General features: G+C 38.8%; 1 pseudogene; it reads left to right on the forward strand.

Annotated features, from left to right (window-relative positions):
- Positions 1–7,907: 7,907 nt before the first annotated feature.
- Positions 7,908–19,443, forward strand: LOC137468518 (uncharacterized; annotated as a pseudogene).
- Positions 19,444–20,346: the final 903 nt, after the last annotated feature.

Here is a 20,346-nt window from a genome sequence, read left to right on the forward strand (position 1 = left end):
ATTGGGAAGGATGATTTTAACTGTTATATGGGCATTTTAATGCTCTGTCAGTATATCCATTAGGAGATATTTATAATTACTCCCACACAGAAGTAATTGCATTGATGCATTTTTAAATATTTTCTCAGAAGAAAAATCACATCTCTTTTACCAGATGAACCTTAATATGAACATACTCATTTGTTTTACCTCTCCAGAGTAAATTTCTCAAACAACATTGATCTTTTCCCTTTATTGCAGTGTAGTATTGGTTGCACACTACTAACTGCCTTTGCTTCTACATATTCCCATAATTATTAGAAAAACGTCTGATTTAATGTCAGTCCTTCTGCTATCATCTCTGGAAGTCAGGTCAGGCTACACAGGAAGTTACAGAGCCATGGCCAGTGTTGGATGGGATAACAAGAAGTTTTTTAAGTTTGATAATGTCAAGAGGGGGTCTAGATAAAACATTGGACCAATACTTATTGAAGATGGTCATATAAAAAATATGCATGGAGAAAATGCAGAGACCTTCAATGCGGGTCTGGGGTTTTTTTCCCCCCCAGTCTTTAATAATGCTAGTAGAACTTGAGCCATCTGGTCCTGGATTCAGTTCATGGAAACGGTTCAAACCCATGTCAGAGGAGGTTTAGACTGGGTACCAGGAACCATTTTTCTACCTGCAGAGTGGATAAACTCGGATATAGACTTCCTTCCGTGTGATGTTATATTTTAGTTAAATTGTATTCTCTCTCTCACCCCTCAAAAAATGTATGGTTTATTTCAAACCTGTGATCATCCCCTGAAGTATTATGTGTCTGTAATACCATTGGTCCAATCTACTCCTCGCCCACTTTGAATTTCCCTGTTAAGTGTGCCGGGGGAATGAGGCTCAGTCTCTCTTAGCCGGCTCTCCTGGCTGGTGCTCTCTCAGCCCCTCTCTCCCCTTTCCCCTTTCCCCCTAAATCCCCCTTCCCCCACCTCTCCCTCAGAAACCATGCTGTCTCCTGGAGGTAGGACCCCCATTAAACCCTCATCTAATTAGCACCCTCAGAAGCCATGTGGAGTCTCCTTTCCTGCTGGCTGCTACCAGCAAACTCACAGCTTAGGGGGCCCCCCGGGGACACCCCCAGGGGGCCCCCCCAAACACACCGCAACACTACAGAGATAGGCAATGTTCCAAACCTGTCAAAGTTTAAGAAGTATTTGGACAATGTTCTTAACAGCATGTTTAAACTGTTGGTCAGCCTGAATTGGTCAGGCCATTGGACTGGATGATTATTATAGTTCTTTTTCAACTGAAATATTCTAGTCTATTCCATAAGTAAACTGTTTATGACTTAGTGTGGTTCCCCACATTTACACAGGACTTTATGCATCATATTTCATAAGAAAAAAACCACTGTAAAATTCTCATATTTTCAGTATAGTTATTAAGGTTATATTCCTTATGCCACTGTTATCGCTTTCTAGAGACCATTCATCATTCACAACAGTATATAAAACAGGTGTATTATTTAAAATATGTATTCCAAAACCATCTTCTAATAATTCCCATAATATTTTGTCATTTCTCAATGTCTGCTCTATACCCAGCTACTTAAACAATTCTTTGAACTACTTGTCTGGGATGCAATCTCCTAATTTCTCAAAAAAGCACATTCTACAGTATGAGTGGTTGATCTCATCATTATTTTGAAGCTTAATATCCTTGAAGATGTCTCAGCATACATCAGGAGCAATTCCTTGAGTTGCAAAGTTATATCCCTGAAAACAGTCTATACAACCCTGGAAGCTAGACTCTGTATTAGAAATTATATGTGCAGTCCCTGTTTCCTGGCTGGCTCATTTTCTTTTATCACTAGTCTCTCTAGCCTTCTGATATCCTCTGTCATCTCTGAACATTTTTAAAGTTTCTTGCAGTGTTTTACTCAAGGAGAGAAATGGATGATACTACAAAAGTACTTGAAGAAAAAAATTCTGGGAAAGGATCTACCGTAGGCAAGGATTTAACATGTAGACAGAGCAGAGCAGATGATCTATTAGCTCTTCTGTCAAGTCATAACATCTTTTAGGCTTTTATCTGCCAACAAAAGTCCAGCTGTATCTGTATGATCAGTTAATGGGAAAGGTCACAGCCAGTGAGAACCAAGAAAATATCTTTAACTGCAGAATTTTATGAAGACAGGAAACATAAGTAGATTGTTTTGATTTTTGTTTCACGTGGCAATAATCAGTTAGTGATGACAACATCTTATTTCATAAACTTCAAGTCTTAACCTCCATATAACATTATTCATCAAGATAAGCTAAGAAACATTACAGCTTTCCAGACAAAGAAGCAAACAAAATAACCTTCCATCGAAAAATTTGCTAGGGATTATGAGCAGATATCTTTAGTTCTGAACCCAAAATTGTTTTGCAGCCTCTGCCCTGTGGCACTGGTATTCACAGCATAAGGAAGAAGTAGAATTGAGAAGTATGGCTTACCATTGGTAACATGACTTTCTTCCTGTTGCATACAGGGTTGGTTCAGTCAGGGGTTTTAATAAATGTTAGTTAGATCGGTTCTATGTACCCCTATTTTTCCCTTAAATTGGTTTGCTCCTAGCTGTCTGCTACAGGAGCTTTCACCTGTCAATCTTGTAACCACTCCCTTCTTCCCCTCGGAAAGTTCTGTATCAATCACCCCACCTCTGTAATCCCATTTGTCCCAGAATGCTGTACACACCCCTGTTATGTTCCCATAGGTTACCATGTTCCGTGTCACTCCCCTGTTGTCTGTCCCCACTGGGCAAGGGGGCTTCCGCCCCTGTCCGCCCACCCCTGATTTAATCCCCTGTTCCCGGCAACCCAGCGCCATTTTGCCCAGGCGGGCTTGAGGAGAGCTGCATTGTCCACCGCTGCAGCCATGCAGGAATAAATGGTTCTCAGCCACGTGGGTGAAGTGCGCCATCTTCTCTCACCCTTTGTCTCGCCTCAGCATCTGGCTATGGCATGGCAGACCCACGCGGAGGCTCAGCCCTAGAGCTCTGCACACATGCAGCAGCCCCACCGAGAGCACACACTTGGTTCCACCGAGAGCAGCGTGCTATCCAGGCACCCCCACTGCCCGGGACCGGGGCAAAGAAAAACCGAGCGCTGCACTTCCTTATAATGGGAGTATCTTCCCAAATAACATGAGATGTTTTTCAGTTCCTGGAGTAAGGTCAGTGGTATAAACATTAGTAATAATGGGAATATTTCTAAAGAAGTCATTGCATCTGTATAGTTTACAATTCTGGGCTTTTCACAAAAGTTCTAAAGACTCGGTGTCTTTAGAACCGACCCAAACCTGCTTTGGGTGTTAATCACCAACCCAAACCTGCTTTCAAATAAAAACATGCATTTCATGCTTGGGAAAAGCTCTGTGTCTACTGATGTATGTATTAGGAGCTTTGCAGAAGACCTTATAGTTAAGGAGGTATAGATGTACAGCAGGCCACATTAGCCATACTAGATTTTTTATTTAGGGCTTGAGAAACCTATATGTTATCATGAGTCACCACAGTATAACCCAATATATATCCAAGCACAAGAGATTGTGCTGAAATACTGTCACAAAATATAGATTGTAGATATGTACATCTGAGATTGTTGTAGTGGCCATTAAGAGATAATGTTCTTATCTGTCAAAACAAGCTGTGTTTTTATTTATTACACCAGGGAAGCCACTGCATAGGGAAAATGACAATTCCCATGGATAGGCTCTGCACATCATGCTGTGGCTGTCTACCTGAGGTCCACCTGGTGTTACATGAAAACATCTAAAAGGATGGAAGATATATTCATTATTTCTATTTCTTTCTTTTCTATATCTTGTTAATAAAGTAATTCTCTTATAATGTTTGGTATAATGCTTTTTCTTTTGGGATATGAAAATAATCCTTTGTTTTTGTCCTCCTGGTACAAGAAATGCTGGAAGATGTCAGGTAGAAAAAAACGAGATAAATGATGCAACAGTTGATGTTCATGAAATCGTTCACTATTCTTGCTGTGTACACACTGAATGACTCTATGTTACTGCAGCCATCAAAATTTTATCATGAGGGAAAAGATGTTTTTGTTTTCCAAAACTTGTGGAAGAACAATGGCAAAAAATAAGCTGAAATTGTGAGTTCAAATTTAGTGCCTAATATTTTATTTAACTTGCTAAATAAAAAGCAGGCAAGTCTTATCTGTCTGGTCTAAAGTTCCTTTATAAGATGGAGTAAGTGTTATTATAGAATAATAGAATAGTGATTAGCATTCTGTTTGTGTTATAACAGTTAGAAACGTTCAGTACTTCTGTTTAAGCAAAGTTTAATATTCCATCAGACAGGTTATGGTATCGTCTGCTTAGTGCTTGTACAGGGACTTGACTATTTCAGAATGGACTATGATAATCTAATTAGAATAACATTAGGTGAGGTGCCGTTTGCCTGGCCCACTTTCCATTCATTTAAATAAATTACTAATAGTATGGTATCTCCTAAAACCAACTACTCCATTGCTACTTGTGGAAGAAAGTAACAAATTATGGGACTTTTAAGTGCTGATAAGTAAACATTTATTTTTCCTTTTTCTTCCCACTTTTCCCAATGAAAAGCTCACTGTAGAATAATTCTGTGAGTTTGTCAAATAAATCTACATTTTGTCCTAATGTCCATAGGTCATAGTTTTTTGGCCTATATTAAATAGCTCACTCTCACTTCACTAGTCAGTGATGAAGAAGAAGCTAATGAGCTACACTGTCATTCTGCCAGATGGAAAAGTAAGAAAGAAACTAGATGAAAAGATGCTCAAGCATTAAACATTCTAAAGCTCGTATTGGCATTCATTTAGCTGTTAACAAACAATTTGATGTAGTTTGACATGACCAGCAAATTTGTTCTTTGCTAACTCTGAACACATTATCATTAATACATTATAGAACAGAGATTACTTGAAAAGTCAAGTGGCTACCAAAAACACATTTCTTACACTGAAGTAGCAATTGTCTTCATTTTGATTTATAGTTGTTTATTGTGTACTTATGTTCTGTTTTCTCATACTTACAGACCAATATATAATGTTAGAACATGTGACACATGAAACATACTGTATTCATCTCTTCAGCTGTAGATACCAGAAAGCAGAGAAGCAGAGTAATTCTTTCAAAATTCTAAATTTGCAATCCAGTTTTGCCTTTCCTTTTTTTTTTTTTTTTTTTTTTTTTTTTTTTTTTTTTTTTGTTAGTATGTGTTTGGGATTTTGTGTTTTGTTGGTTTGTTCCCTCAACAAATTTATATAAAACAGTCAGATTCTCAGAAATTTCTTACATAACACCACTTCTGAAATTTCATAGATTCACAGACTCATAGAAAGTTTGGTCTGGAAGACACATTCAAAGATTAGCTAGTCTAAGTTTCCTGCAAAGAACAGGGACACGCTTCATTTCAATGAGGTTGCACAGAGCCAAATTCAACTTGATCTTGAATGTTTCTGGGGATGGGTGCATCCATGTTCCTTGGCAACCTGTGCCAGTATTTCATGATCCTCTGTAAGAAAATTCTTCCTTATACCTAGTGTAAACCAAGCCTCCTCTATTTTAAAACCATTACCTGCACTAAAACATCTGTTCTCATCTTTCTTATAGACTCCCTTCAAATACTGAAATGTCTCAACTTGTCACAGTGAAAACTTAAAATAACCAGTGTCATATTTTAAGAATCCCTTTCTTTAATTCTGATAATGGGATAGATTTGTTTTAGTGTTTTGTTGAAAATATTTTTCTTTTTATTTTCTTTGCTTTCTGCTTCTTTTGGGTTGTTTTGTTGTTTTTCCAAGTAAATAAAACAGTTACAGAAAAGTACTTGGAGGTTAATATAAACGGGAGGTTGTTAAATTCCTGCAGTGTAAAAAGCTTTGTTCTTGTAATATAACATGGTAATTGTGATAATTATACACAATTAGTTATTGAGTTAGTCCCTATTGAAGGAACCACAATAGTGTTCCACATCTATGGAGCTGGAAAGTGGAAAATTGTTGCATCCTGGGTGGGTTCAGTCAGGGGTTTTAATAAATGTTAGTTAGATCGGTTCTATGTACCCCTATTTTTCCCTTAAATTGGTTTGCTCCTAGCTGTCTGCTACAGGAGCTTTCACCTGTCAATCTTGTAACCACTCCCTTCTTCCCCTCGGAAAGTTCTGTATCAATCACCCCACCTCTGTAATCCCATTTGTCCCAGAACACTGTACACACCCCTGTTATGTTCCCATAAGTTACCGTGTTCCGCATCACTCCCCTGTCATCCATCCCCATTGGGCAAAGGTGGCTTCCGCCCCTGTCCGCCCACCCCCTATTTAAGCCCCTGTTCCCTCTGCCCCAGTGCCATTTTGCCCATGCAGGCTTGAGGACAGCTGCATTGTCCACCGCTGCAGCCATGCAGGAATAAAAAAGTTCTCAGCCGCGTGGGTGAAGTGCGCCATCTTCTCTCACCCTTTGTCTCACCTCAGCGTCTGGCTACGGTGTGGCAGACCCACGCGGAGGCTCAGTCCTAGAGCTCCGCACTCACATGGCGGCCCTGGTCTCTGCCAAGAGCAGCGTGCCCAGCTGGGTACCCCCAGCTACCTGGGACCAGGGCAAAGAAAAAGAAAACACCTCAGAAAATTCTTTCTACTCATCATTCAATGTATTCGATAAGTTTTAGACAGTCACTTTTCATTAAAATGAAATTTATGACATTTATTGAAACTACCTCAGAAATAATAAAGACTATCACCAATGAGAATATCTTATTGTCAGAAATTATTTACATGGGAGGCAACCTAAGCAGGCAATACAAAGATAGCATGCAACGCCAATCAAACAATATGTTTCATTATACTGTATTAGAGAGTAAGAACAAAACTATGGACATTTTCCTTTCCTACTTCAAATAAACCTATCTTTTTCTCCCACATTTTTAACTTTTTTAAAGAACATTGATGTTCAGAAGAGTGGGCAATGACACTACTTTTAGATATATGGTACAATGTCCCTACAAAATCCTAAGTTTTAGCCACTGAACTCACCTGAGGAAGCAATATAATCATAGAATACTTTGGGTTGGAAGGGCCCTTAAAAATCATTTTAGTTACAACCCCCGTGCTGTGCTCAGGTACCCTTCCCACTAGGCCAGGTTGCTTTAAGCCTCGTCCAACCTGGCCTCAAACACTTTCAGGAATGGCCACACACCTCCCATGTCTCATTGCCCTCACCATAAAGAATTTCTTCCTGATATCTAATCTATAAGTATCATTCAGTTTGAAGCCATTCCTCTGTCCTATTACTACATGCTCTTGTAAAAAAAAGTTTTTCAACCTTTCATGCAGTCTTCCTTCAGGTATTGTAAGGTCATAATTATGAACCTTAAAAAAGAAAGGTTGTAATGGTAAGATGATTGAAATTTATACCTAAAATTTGCACATGGATATTTTACTATACTGGAAACCAATGTAAACATTCAAATGCAATCTATCATTAATTCAAATGTGCATGAAGTTGAAACTGGAATTTTAAACTGCATAATGTCAGAAGTAAATGAAATCAACTTCAGGTATTCAGTTTTTGTGCAGTCCAAAGTAAAGACCCTACAGAAAAAGAAACAGACAGGAAAAAAATGCTGGTTCTCAAATGTTTTCCTCTAGGATATACATTTCACTTCTCATGATATATAATTCACTTCTCATAATATTTTGGATCCGTCAAAAAATAAAAAAAAATTACTTTAAAAACTCATTGAATGTATATTAATATTTATTTTAGTGACAGTTTTCCAGATTTATATTAAGTACTTCTATTTTTTTCACTGTGACTTGATGTTTGTTTTCAGCAATAAAAATATAATTCCAGAAGATGTGGCCATATAATATTCAGAATGAGCGATGTCGGACATTTATAAAGCTAGCAGGACAAGTAAGTAACACTTCAGTGTCTAAAGACTCATATGCCATTGCCATAATTTAGTTTTGTTTTCTATTCACCCCTGACACATCGTCCCCAGGTAAGGTAGACAATGAAAAGAAAAGTCTGAAAACATTGCAAAATTGAAAGCAATTTGTTGTATAGCTTTCATTTAAAGCACATACAAATTTATGTAAACTTATATCAGACTGGTACTGGCAAATTCCCAGTGTCATTCTCATCAATGCTTCTGACTCATTTCATTACCCAAGAAGGATGGCCTAAATCCAAACCTAATCTCTGGTTGGAAAATCTGCATTTCTTCTAGAGAGAGGATGAGATTTCCTTCCTAGCCTGTCACTCCATATTGCAATCCCAATGTAATATATAATGGTAGTGCAGAATAGTTTGTAAGTTAACCACGAAAGAAATTATGTCATCTAAGTCTCTTCTTAAGATCTGAAAAAAAAAAATATATTGCTCCTACAATATCACATAATTAATTTGTCATCCTATGAACAATCATTAAATGGTATATTATGACTAAACCATAAAAGTCTCCAAGAAATTTGTGGAAGAATGCTTAATTCTCTCATAAAATGTGGACTGAACTACAAAATGGACTGAAGGCATAAGGGAAAGAGAATGCTAATAGTGGGAATTGCATAGTGAACAGTGTGATTTATCTCGGCTAAAAGAGCAGAGATTTTGAGGAAAGAAGACTGCTGTTCTACCTGCAGTCCACCACTAGCCATTTTAGTGTAGTGAGTGAACCAACTCTCCAGGTATTCCTCTAAGACACAGCAAACCCTGAAAATGTTCATTACAGCACTCTATCTGGAAATAGACACAACACAAAAGACTCATCAGTTTAAATATCATAATGTTTCAGTCTAGAAATAACTGAACAGTTAGAGTTTCACTAGTGAAAAAGATCATGATTAAATTAATGTTTTGGTGACTACACTTCAAACATAGATACCTATTTGTCACCTGTAAACATTGATATTTAAAGCATCTGTTACCTCAGATTTACAGTCAATAATTTAACATTTCAATGTTTCTCAATGTTCAATGTAATATACTACTCTTACAACCAGAAACAATTATGGACCTGAGATATTTTTCTGCAATGAGTAATGTACACAGCAGATTGATGTCTGACAAATTTTGATCACACAGCCTCTGATTTTCATTAGTGTTAGTGCCCTGTTGCTTAGATCTTATCCATTTTGATACATTTATACATTTCAAAGAAAATACACCCTCACTTTATTGAAAGAAAGTGGAAGTCAGATAAAAGAAATTACAGCTGTCGAATCTCAGGAGTTTGGCAGAAATTGCACAGCATCTTCTGAATACTAAGATGCCAGTACAAATAACACTTCAAGGTAATTATATTTGAGGTCTAGGAGTGTCAGTGAATATTGTAATTACTCTAGCTAATGTGGATGATTAAATTAAAGTTTCTCTACAGTAGACTTCAAAAAATCTATTATGGCTTGGTACAGTAGAGAAAAAGATTATGGAGGGATATCATATATACATATATGTTTTGTAATATATTATATACGTTCATATTTAACTTGATACTTTTCCCAAGGGATACTAAGACACTTGTGGGAGGTTTTTGTCAAATTTTCAGACGTGTATATCGCTTACTCAGCATTTATAGTCACAATAGCAACAATAGATATGCAGTTTAGAGATATGCAGATTTGTGACATAAAATAACATTCACTTCCACCTGCATAATTGTAGAAGCCCAGGAGATAAGGGGCTAATGTGTGTGTCTCAAACACCAATAGCTGTGGAGTCAAGAAAGGGCTGTTGCACAAGTACATTCTATGGAAACAGGCAGGAAAGAACAGGATATGGCTGGAGAAGGGGGCCATATGGAGGTGGGGCAACACTTTCCTGTGGCAAGTGGCCTGTCCTGGCTCCTGGAGATAAGCACAACAAAGTACGTTGCAAGATCAGGAAAGAGTCAAGTAGTGGGCAAGACCAATAATGGAGGAAACAAGAGCATCAAAAATCCTCGAAGTCCTATCAATTTCCAGAAAGGTCTAGAAGAATGGACAGTGCATGTTAACTCTTGCATAGCAAATGAGAACCTAAACACTGGGACAGGGAAAACTTATCTATAAAAACACATTCCCACAAAGCCTGGGTGGTGACCCCCAGGACCCTGGACACCCTGTTGGCCAGATCAACATTGGACCCAGGACTTAGGATCTCACAACAAGTGCATCATTTAATAATAAAATTTGCAAGTTTTTTTAGACCTCTGACATTTGTTGTTCCTCTTCTACCATGGGCCTTTATGAATCTTGGATGCTTCATTCCTCTTAAGAGTGGGATGTAACAATAATATTTGAAAAAAATGTCATTAACCTGAGGAATATTTCTCTCACTACAGACACAAGACTGTAGAAACTTTGTTTGTTTTTTTTTTTAACGAACTTTCCATAAATTCTGATTTTATTAACCTTTTTCCCCTCAAACCCCTGCCCAAATGAATGGAAATCTTCAATGAAGGAATTTAATTTTGTTAATGCATTGAAGACTACACTTGAAATTTATGCAACTTCTGAAGAAGCAATTTCATCATCAGAAAACATTGGAACATTTCTGGAATTTGAAGATCATAAAGCTTCAACTGTAAAATAGTAACTAATGTAATGGATTTTTTTTTATTTTCTCTGGCTCAGAAATCTCAGGGTAGGTACTATTTATTTTGAATTGGAGTCAGATGTTGTATTATGGGTGCCTAACTGGTGTATTGCAATTCCTAGGCAGCAGAGTCTGTCCTGCTTCGTAAAGTTGTAGTTCTCATAGCAGGCAGTAATGATGCCTTACACTCAGTAAGGAAAATTAGGTACCTCCAGGGAGCAATTCAGAAAACCTAGGCAAGTTATCAGTCTTTCTCTATTGGCAGCATAGAAAAATGCATTATTCTACAATGATTCCGTAATTCTGCACTCAGAATGAAGCCTCCCCAAAAGCAAAGCATTGCATTGGAAAAAAAGTGTCTGTAGTCTTTCAGTTTTATTCTGCAATATATAAAACTCAAAAGATAAAATAAGATGAAGATAGGATTTATTCTCCAGAACATATTTTCCCCAAGTGTAGTTCTTAATACTCTCAAATAGTTTTAAAGAAATAAAGATTTAATTAATGATCCATTGCTGATTAATCCCTCAATTAAAACTGTTCCATATTGTACTCACGTAGAATGCCTCTCTGAATCTTAGGTGACACAAAGCGATTTGAAAAGATGGTAGATGAGCCATTTCTTTACAGATGCACTCCACAAAGACAACAGAGGGACTTCTACTTCTAAAATAAGCCTATAGCATAAACAGTGTATGTCATTAAATCAGGCGTAATAAAGATTTCATATTCAAATGCTAGAGTCCTAGTGAAGGATATTGTTAGAAAAAGTGATAAGCAACTCTTCTTCACACACAGATTGAATAGAAAAGAAACAGTGTCAGTGGGATAAATTAACTACCAACCTCTCCTGGCTGCTCTCAAGCTTACCAAAGGACGCCTACCAGACCATCAAAGTCCCATCTCCACAAGTGCAGGAGAACACACAGGCAAAGAAAGGCAAAGAAACCCTAACTACAAATACTGAGAAGGAATATCTGGTCCAGAGTCTTCACAGGACTTTTCCAAGACCAGCAGATCCATTGTTCAGGTGTAAAACCCTCAAAAATAATGAAAGCAGACCTCTGCAACACCCTTTTGGACTAAGAGATGGTTATTGTCCTTAGGTGTTAGAAATAATATAGGCTGCAGGAGAACAGTTTTGGTGTTACATGAGTTGTTATGGGATGCATGTGGGAGGAACAAAAGGTGACATAATGGAGGGATCTACATGGTTTGTGGAAGGAACTATGGTGGCCAAATTAAGAGATAAGGAAATAAGAAGGTCTAGTCCCATGTATGTAGGGTCCTTTCCGTACAATCTAGGGACATCCTGCACCTGATCACTGCAGTCTATCCTATCTTCTCATTAGGTTCTACTTTCAGTTATTTTTCCAGTAATAGGCTTTTAAGCCCATGTGTTTATGAGGGATCTGAGTGCCAGCAAATGGAGTCAAAGCATTAGTCCAGATGACCTGTGGGTCAATGGTGGCAGCAACTGGAGAGACCTGAGTGAGTGAAACCTAGTGACAGGCACCAGGGTGGTTCCAGGGGTCAAAGCCATATGTGCCTGTGATGCAGGAGTGAATGAGTGAGGGCTCTGGTGAAGAGCAAGCCAGGTGAGCTGGTGAGTAGGTGAGGTGGCCTGGTTTCAAGAATTCTCTAAAGATAAGATCACAAGGTTGGAGGTTTCTGTTGAGGATCAGAGGAGTCCCAGCCAGTGATGGCTGTGGGTGCATGTGGCTTTGTGTGTTTGCAGATGTGGCAGGGTGTCCCAGATTGCAAGGCAAGATGTATTCCATTTGCCATCTGTATGGCAGTTATGTTCTGTTAAGTGGGCAGTTTTCCGTATCTTTTACACAACCAATTCTCCCTCAGGGGACACATCTGCTGATAATGGGCTATTGAATGTCACTGCATGACTGATAAGAACTATAACATCCCATTGAGAGATGCTATGCCCACAGGGAGGAGCCAAGCATTCCTAACTGGATATAATCTGGGTTTTTGGGACACCAGACTCAGGCTTTTCTGCTGGATTTCCATGAGGACTGCAGCCATTCCAATTTGGACTGCTACCAACACCCTTACCAAAGAGGGTGTCAGGTTGTATTCTGACTCTGTCAGTGGTTTTTCTTTTGTATTATTGCATGTATTTTGTTTTCTTTTTCCCTTTTCCTAATAAATTGTATTTCTGACTTGGAGTCTCTCACTGGTTTTGCTTTCAAACCAGAATACGGGGTAAGACAGTCCTTATCAGCAAAGAGGGTAGAGTTTGTATGTCCCCCACATGCCATCCACTGCGGGGACTGGGTTGCAGGTACAGCTACTGGGCATAGCAGAAACCTAAGCCTAGCTGCTGGAGGGCTCTATACTATACAAACATATATATACTATACCAACATATATATGGACTATTTTTTCAGTCCTGAGCTGAGCAGGGTGGAGGTGCATTACTGACACCCCATACTGGCCCCTCCTCCTGCTCAGCCAGAGAGGCTGGTACTGCCTGTGTTCATGAGTGCTCTGTATGTGCACCTGTGCTCTCTGTGTGGCCAGCCATGTATATATGTGTCTATACTGCACACAGTGTAAGCTGTCTACTACTAATACACACTCAACCTTGCTGCTGGAGAGACTAGCTCTTCAATCAGACTAGGAGGAAATAAAGACTAACACAGGTGGCCCAGCAGGTGTAGGAGGAGCAATCTTCTACATTCCCAAATGTTTCCAGATCAGATAGTCAGATAGTCTCATCAGATCTTAATCAAGGTCAGAACTGCTTCTTCACAGTTTACTTCCACAGTGGTACCAGATTGCAAGATCCAAATTAGAGAATCTCTACCCACAAATTACCATGACAGTTTCTGTAAGCAGTCTAAACTGGACTCTTAGCTGTTAGGCAGGCAATGCAAACTAAGCAGTTTGTTGGTTCATGCTATTTCTCTGAACTTCATGAACTCTTGGGGGAGGAATGCAGAAGTTCTCTTTCTGCTCCCTTAGTACAGCTTCAGAGATCCCCATTAAACTATGAACACAATTTAGACTCAGAATTTTGGTACCACTGCTCCACATGCCTTTTCCCTTCCCTTCCCTTCCCTTCCCTTCCCTTCCCTTCCCTTCCCTTCCCTTCCCTTCCCTTCCCTTCCCTTCCCTTCCCTTCCCTTCCCTTCCCTTCCCTTCCCTTCCCTTCCCTTCCCTTCCCTTCCCTTCCCTTCCCTTCCCTTCCCTTCCCTTCCCTTCCCTTCCCTTCCCTTCCCTTCCCTTCCCTTCCCTTCCCTTCCCTTCCCTTCCCTTCCCTTCCCTTCCCTTCCCTTCCCTTCCCTTCCCTTCCCTTCCCTTCCCTCCCCGTGCAGACCATGTGTTCATGACTGTCCATAACAAATATGCGGGGAAGAAATGCTGAATTTGCTATGCAGAGAAGGAAGCAAAAGTGTTAAACTCACTACAGAACATCATTACAGTGTTTGTGCCTGCTACACAGTAATGCTATAATATGGCTGATGAGAGTGGAATTCAGAAAAAAAAAAATAGATGCAGAAGTAGTCAGAGATCTCATTTAGCTAAATAGATGTGTTAAAGAATTCTTTTTTACATGCAGCAGTAAGAACATTGAAATCCTTCATGTGAGGCAGAAAGAAGGAACACAAGTCAAAGCAGCTGAATTCGGGGTAGTACCCAGTCACTAGGAGTTTCCTGTTCAGACACTGGCCTGTGAACAGGATGAGGGAAATCCCAGGAAGATGAAATTGGATCCTAGGCTGTAGGCAGGGTACAGACAGCCCCAAAGCCCAGCTGGACAGGGATAGTCAGGACTGGTGATGCCTTCAGAACCCTGGCACTGGAGTAATATCATGACTGCTATAAGTAACACATTATTAGCTAATTCAAAAGTCATATAATTTATATGGATACAGAAATGAATGAAAATAATTTTTTCATCGAGATAAATCTGCATTTCTTCCCTATTAATTCTGTTGTAATGAATAATGCAGCAGGAAAGATTCTAATTATAGAATGCCTTTAATTTGGATAGATTTCATACATTTTTTCCATCTTATTAACCCCAGCACTCTTTTCTTGATGTGGAAGGATAACTTACACTCATTCTTTTGTTTAATTGTGCCACTTACAAAACAGGTGCTCTCTGTAGCTGTTCATACCATGTGCAGATCAATGCTATGCTACTGTTGAACACTTCTATATTTAAATTCTTAATAATACATACTCCCTTGTTACATTAAAATGTAGGAAGTAAGAAGTCTGCCTGCAAATTTGATAGGATTTAGTCATGCAATGTTCTCCTTTTTCCATCTCATGAATAATCTTTAATTAGATATCATTTCCGGATGCACAAAATTTTAGGATTATGCCTGAGATAATGAGCACGAAACTACTTTATGTGCCTGGTCCAGAAGGACAATAGTTCTCAAACCCTTTCAGGTTGTTTATTCAGGGATGAAGTCAAGACAAATCATCTGGAAATAAATTTTATTTTAGAGCACCAGAACTGTTGCAAATGCAGCATCCATTGCTCAGAGTTACCAAAGCCTTTGACCTTAACATTCTTTTTATCCATCCTTTTGGTGCACCCTGCTGAAAATAGTCATATTGTTACTCTGTGACACTAATTTATGGTGTGAAGTTATTGCTTGACTTTGGCAGTGTTTGTCTACTTTTTGTCAACTGTGCTAACAATAGCATGGGAGAATGTAATAGCTAAGCTGGGGCACAGTGGTCTTAACCCAAACACTACTGTGCATCAAGGAGCCAGTGATCCCCAGAACAGCTGACCTGAATATGTGCAGGTCTGTTCTGTGTTGTACACACTTGTGGTCTGCCAGAAGAACTTCACTGATTAATTGCAATGTGAAATCCATATGCAGCTCCCTCTTGACCCCTGGCTTTTGTGCCACTTCATGTATCTTCTTATCTTGAGGGTAAGCAGCATGTTTACATAGAATGTTCCTCTGCTTGGCAATAGAAATGATGAATAGAGCTGGTTTTGCTAATGAGGAAATACTATAAAACATCTAAAGATAACAGTGCTGGCAAACAGCACAGAAAGGATCTGTGCAGAATGCCATGCTCTGACCACTGGGATACTGTTCAATCCTATAAAACTTGTGGTTCCCAACATTTGAAGGAGTGTAAGATTATCTGTGTCATCCCCTTTTTCCTTCTCCTGTAATGTCCAGTAAATGACATTTTAATCAATATCTGACAGCCTGATTGCCTTTCTTACTGGAATGCATAACAAGCCTTTGCATCAATGCATTACATTAAGCATTTGATGAATGTGCAAGTCCAATACCAGTGCCAGAGGCTGGTTCCTTGTCAGCCCCATTCTCCAATCTGTCAAAGTCACACTGAACAGTAATCTGACCCTCTGGCATGACAGCCACTCCTCACAGTTTGGTGTACATTCTGTCCCATAATCCAGATCATTAATGTTGATGTTAAACTCAGTTGGACCCAGTATTGACTCCAACACTGCTAGTCATTAGCCTCCAACTAGATGTACCAATTGATCATAAACATCCAGGCCCAGCCATGTAGCCAATTTTCAACCCCCCTTAGCTCTTAACATCATCAACTCCTCTATGGGAATCATGTCAAAAGCCTTACTGATTTCCAGGTAGGAAATATCCTCTGTTCTCCCCTCATCTACCAAGCCAGTAATTTTTTTCATAGAAAGCAGAAAAGCTTGCGAAGCATGACTCCTCTGTGGTGAATTCATGCTTTTTACTCCTCATCACTTTCTCATCTTTCATGTTCTTTCATTTTTTTATTCTGCCTTAGTACTTATTTACATGTTTCTATTATTTATTTATTGGGCCAAAGTACATAAATTTTAAAATTTAACATGATAGCACTGATTTTATTCTTACTTATTTTGATCACTGAGGGTACATAATAGTGATGTTGGAAGCACTGGGACAGGACCTCCTACATTATACCATTGCCCTGTAGTAGACAGAGGGAAATGAACAGTAAGAAAGAGCACCTGATCAAACATTCCAGCTCTGAACAAGGGTTAAGGCATTTCTCCAAACATTCCTACACAGGGTCACATGAAGGTTATCATCACATTATCTTTGAGTTATTGTGTTTGCAACCAAAACTGAGCAGCACTTCTTTCTTTTTCACCCTTTTTAATCTAGGAAATTAACCCTGGGTTTTGACTAGCCCTATTAATAACCTTAAAAAAAGAGTGAAACATAAAAGACTTTACTCAAAATATACAAATAGTAATATTTGCTTTATCAACAATTTTGATGTGAAACTAATATTTCATTAATTTAGATTCTTTAAAGTGCTATCAAAGGGAAACTATAATTCTCCAGTGTCCTATGGGAAAATATTCTGTCATTTTTAATTCAACACTAATTTATTAATGTTCAAAGAAACTGTCATCAAGAGGTTTTAACAAAGTCAGGATGATAATGAAAAATTAAAATAAAAGTCATTTGGAGGGAGATCTGGTAAAGGTATTTTCTCTCCTTGAGCAGCCCATTGATTTAAAAATCAGACTGTCATAAGAACAGTCTAAGATTTTAATAGCCACAGCCACATGGTCAAGTTAATTATTAGCGGGTGCATCAACTGACAGCATACAACAACTCTAATAGGGTAAGTTACTTTCAGGGAAGAGTAAAGAAGGGAAAGAGAGAGAGGAAAAGGAGAAAAACTGCACAAAAGCAAGGGCAAGGGAAGATGAAGGCTCACCAGTGGCTGGCCTGGAGACCATTGGCAGGGTCCAAGATGGCATCCTCTAAAGGAGGTTGTCTTCATTGAAAGAAGTGATGAGGAGGAACATGACAGCTGTGATGATGATTTCTTTGCCTTGCCTTTAATCCCTAGAACTATATGATTTTGCCATGCTACAATTTGTTCCTGTTTGTGATGATGTTAGCACACGTTGACATACCAATCATGTGTAATCACTGAATATCGATTATCTGTTAAAACTTCTGTGCACAAGTATTTTTGGAAAATGTCAGTCAAGTATTTAAGAGACCATTGTCTATTTTACTGTATGCTTTTTGGTTTTCTCTATATTGGAGAAAACTGGAAAAAACCCTTTAAACACCTAAAATCTGCCAATCAATAGGAAAGACTAGGCATGTAAAGAGAAGTCATTACTATATCAGCCATAGCCACTTCCCACAATAACTCACCTTACCAACACAGGTGCAGATGCAAGCCCATGAGATCAACAGTATGAGAGTAACAGTATGGAAACAGAAGGAAAAATAAGACCAGAGAGGCTCAGTAAAGCACTGCTACAGCAGCGCAGCTGAAAGGTTTCAGAGCTGCAAAGACCATCGTCTTAACATTAGTACGACTAGTGTACCAAAGCACCTCAGGCACTGCAGTCCATCATTATTATATTTTATAATGATGTATATGATTTTATTGGTAGCAAAAATCTCTGTATTTACTTTGTCTCATTAGTTTTTCTGATTTTTAGGATAAAAATTCACTTTTTTACAGCCATATTTTATGTTATTACAGCCATATTTTTGCATGTTCTACATTAAAATAAGGAAGAACAGAGGATTACAACTATTCATTTAATTCAGAGACCTAATTATAATTCAACCTCACATTCATGACATCTATGGAAGTGGTATCATCTTTACTTGTCCAGAATTAAATATTACTTAAGGACAGCATTTATGATACTGACTTTAGTTTTCCTTTTGAGTTGGCTGTGGATTAAATCAGTACATTAACATGCTGAAATAAATAATATAAACACGACAACTGTTGCATTATACCAAATATTAATGCCAGAATAACCACGGTAACAAAACACCTTGCTTAAAGGCTTTGAAAAATGAGTTGCAAGGCAATTAATAAGGGAAAATTTATTGCTAAATCTGAAGAAAAATACTTTGAAATGCAATGCTTGCATAGGCAACTGTTAATTTTAATAAATTGATTGTGATTTTTCCTTCAAGTGTGTAATGAAAAAACATAAACATTTGCAGTTCAGTTGTTTGAGAACTTAAAAGAGCAAACAAACAAGTGGCTACAATTCTAAAACTGATTTCTTTTCTTTGTTTACCAGATCCATTATTAAGAACTGCTGTTTAGGTTTTCATTGCATCTCTGTTGATGTTCAATATGATGAGAATAAATCTTAATTTCTGTGGTGAATGAAAGGTTTTACTTTAATTACCAAAGACAGAAATGTTTTAAACTGATTTATTTTATTTATTAAATATTAATAATAATAAATAATAAATAAATAAAAATAAATAATAAATATTAAATAAGAATTGTGTGACCAGCAGGAGCAGGGAGGTCATTGTCCCCCTGTACTCGGTGCTGGTGAGACCACATCTTGAGTACTGTGTCCAGTTCTGGGCCCCTCAGTTTAGGAAGTATATTGAGATGCTTGAGCGTGTCCAGAGGAGGGCAACGAGGCTGGTGAGGGGCTTGGAACACAAGCCCTATGAGGAACGTTTGAAGGAACTGGGGTTGTTTAGCCTGGAGAAGAGGAGGTTTAGAGGTGACCTTATTGCTCTCTACAACTTCCTGAAGGGAGGTTGTAGACAGGTGGGGGTCGGTCTCTTCCACCGGGCAGCCACTGACAGAACAAGAGGACACAGTCTCAAGCTACGTCAGGGAAGGTATAGGTTAGATATTAGGAAAAAAATTTCACTGAAAGAATAATAAAGCACTGGAATTGTCTTCCCAGGGAGGTGGTAGAATCACCATCTCTGGATGTGTTTAAAAAAAGACTGGACATGGCACTTGGTGCTATAGTCTAGTTGTGGTGTTAGGGCATAGGTTGGACTTGATGATCTTAGAGGTCTCTTCCAACCTCATTATTCTGTGATTCTGTGATTAGAACAGCTTCCAATTCTCACTCTTCTAAGTTTCTATTACTGTTGTATTTGCAGTAATCAAAGATGTCTCAGGGTGTCAGTGGTCTCCAAGTACCCATCTTATTTCAAAGATGCCAGCTGCACTTCTCAAGGATGTTTCTGGTTCACAGGCCTAGACAGATAGCTCCCAGTCTGGCAGGTGTTTTCTCTGTGAGCATTTGAGCAGAAAAATTCTGCTCGGTATTTTTCCCCTTCTAAGTCACCTTTCTGGCTGTTCACAACAATTGCTAACTCCAAAGACCCTTTTTCCACCACCATTGTCTTTCTTCAGACTGTGACTCTTACTGCAGCCCTGGTGATTTAACAAGTGACAGCAGAGTAGGTTTGAACCATCTCATATAGCAATTCTTCAAACTACTGTGTTTTATAATGGTCTTCCAAAATCAAAGAGGTAACCACAAATAGAAGTTTTCCATTCCTGTGAAGCCCTTTTCCTCGACCCACCCAACCTCATCGCCTTCCCACAGAGACAATAAATAAGGCAAGAATGGGAACAGTGAAAAAAAATACACCATCACTTCCCCGTTGGAAAAATTCTGGACTAAAGGAATAGCCCTTGGCAGCTTTTCTTTAAAAGGCACATGTCAGTAAAACTCATAATGGTCTAGGCAAGGTAGTTGAGTTGCCCTAGGGCTAAGAAATACAAGTGTTGCAGTTAGTGTCTATTTTACTAAGCCTTATTAGGTTGACTGTTAAAAGTGGTATGTTCTGTTATCCCCCATGTTTTCCCCAAGTTGGTTTCTCCCTATGTTGTACCCTCCTACCCAGCTGTCCCTCAAAAAATCTCCTTCCTTCCTTCCAGACCCTTCCCTGCCTGTCAAGGCAACCTGGCCCTTTGCCCTGTCAACCTAAACCCTACCCATTGTTC

Source organism: Anomalospiza imberbis, chromosome 2 (assembly GCF_031753505.1).
Source record: "Anomalospiza imberbis isolate Cuckoo-Finch-1a 21T00152 chromosome 2, ASM3175350v1, whole genome shotgun sequence".
Taxonomy (NCBI): domain Eukaryota; kingdom Metazoa; phylum Chordata; class Aves; order Passeriformes; family Viduidae; genus Anomalospiza; species Anomalospiza imberbis.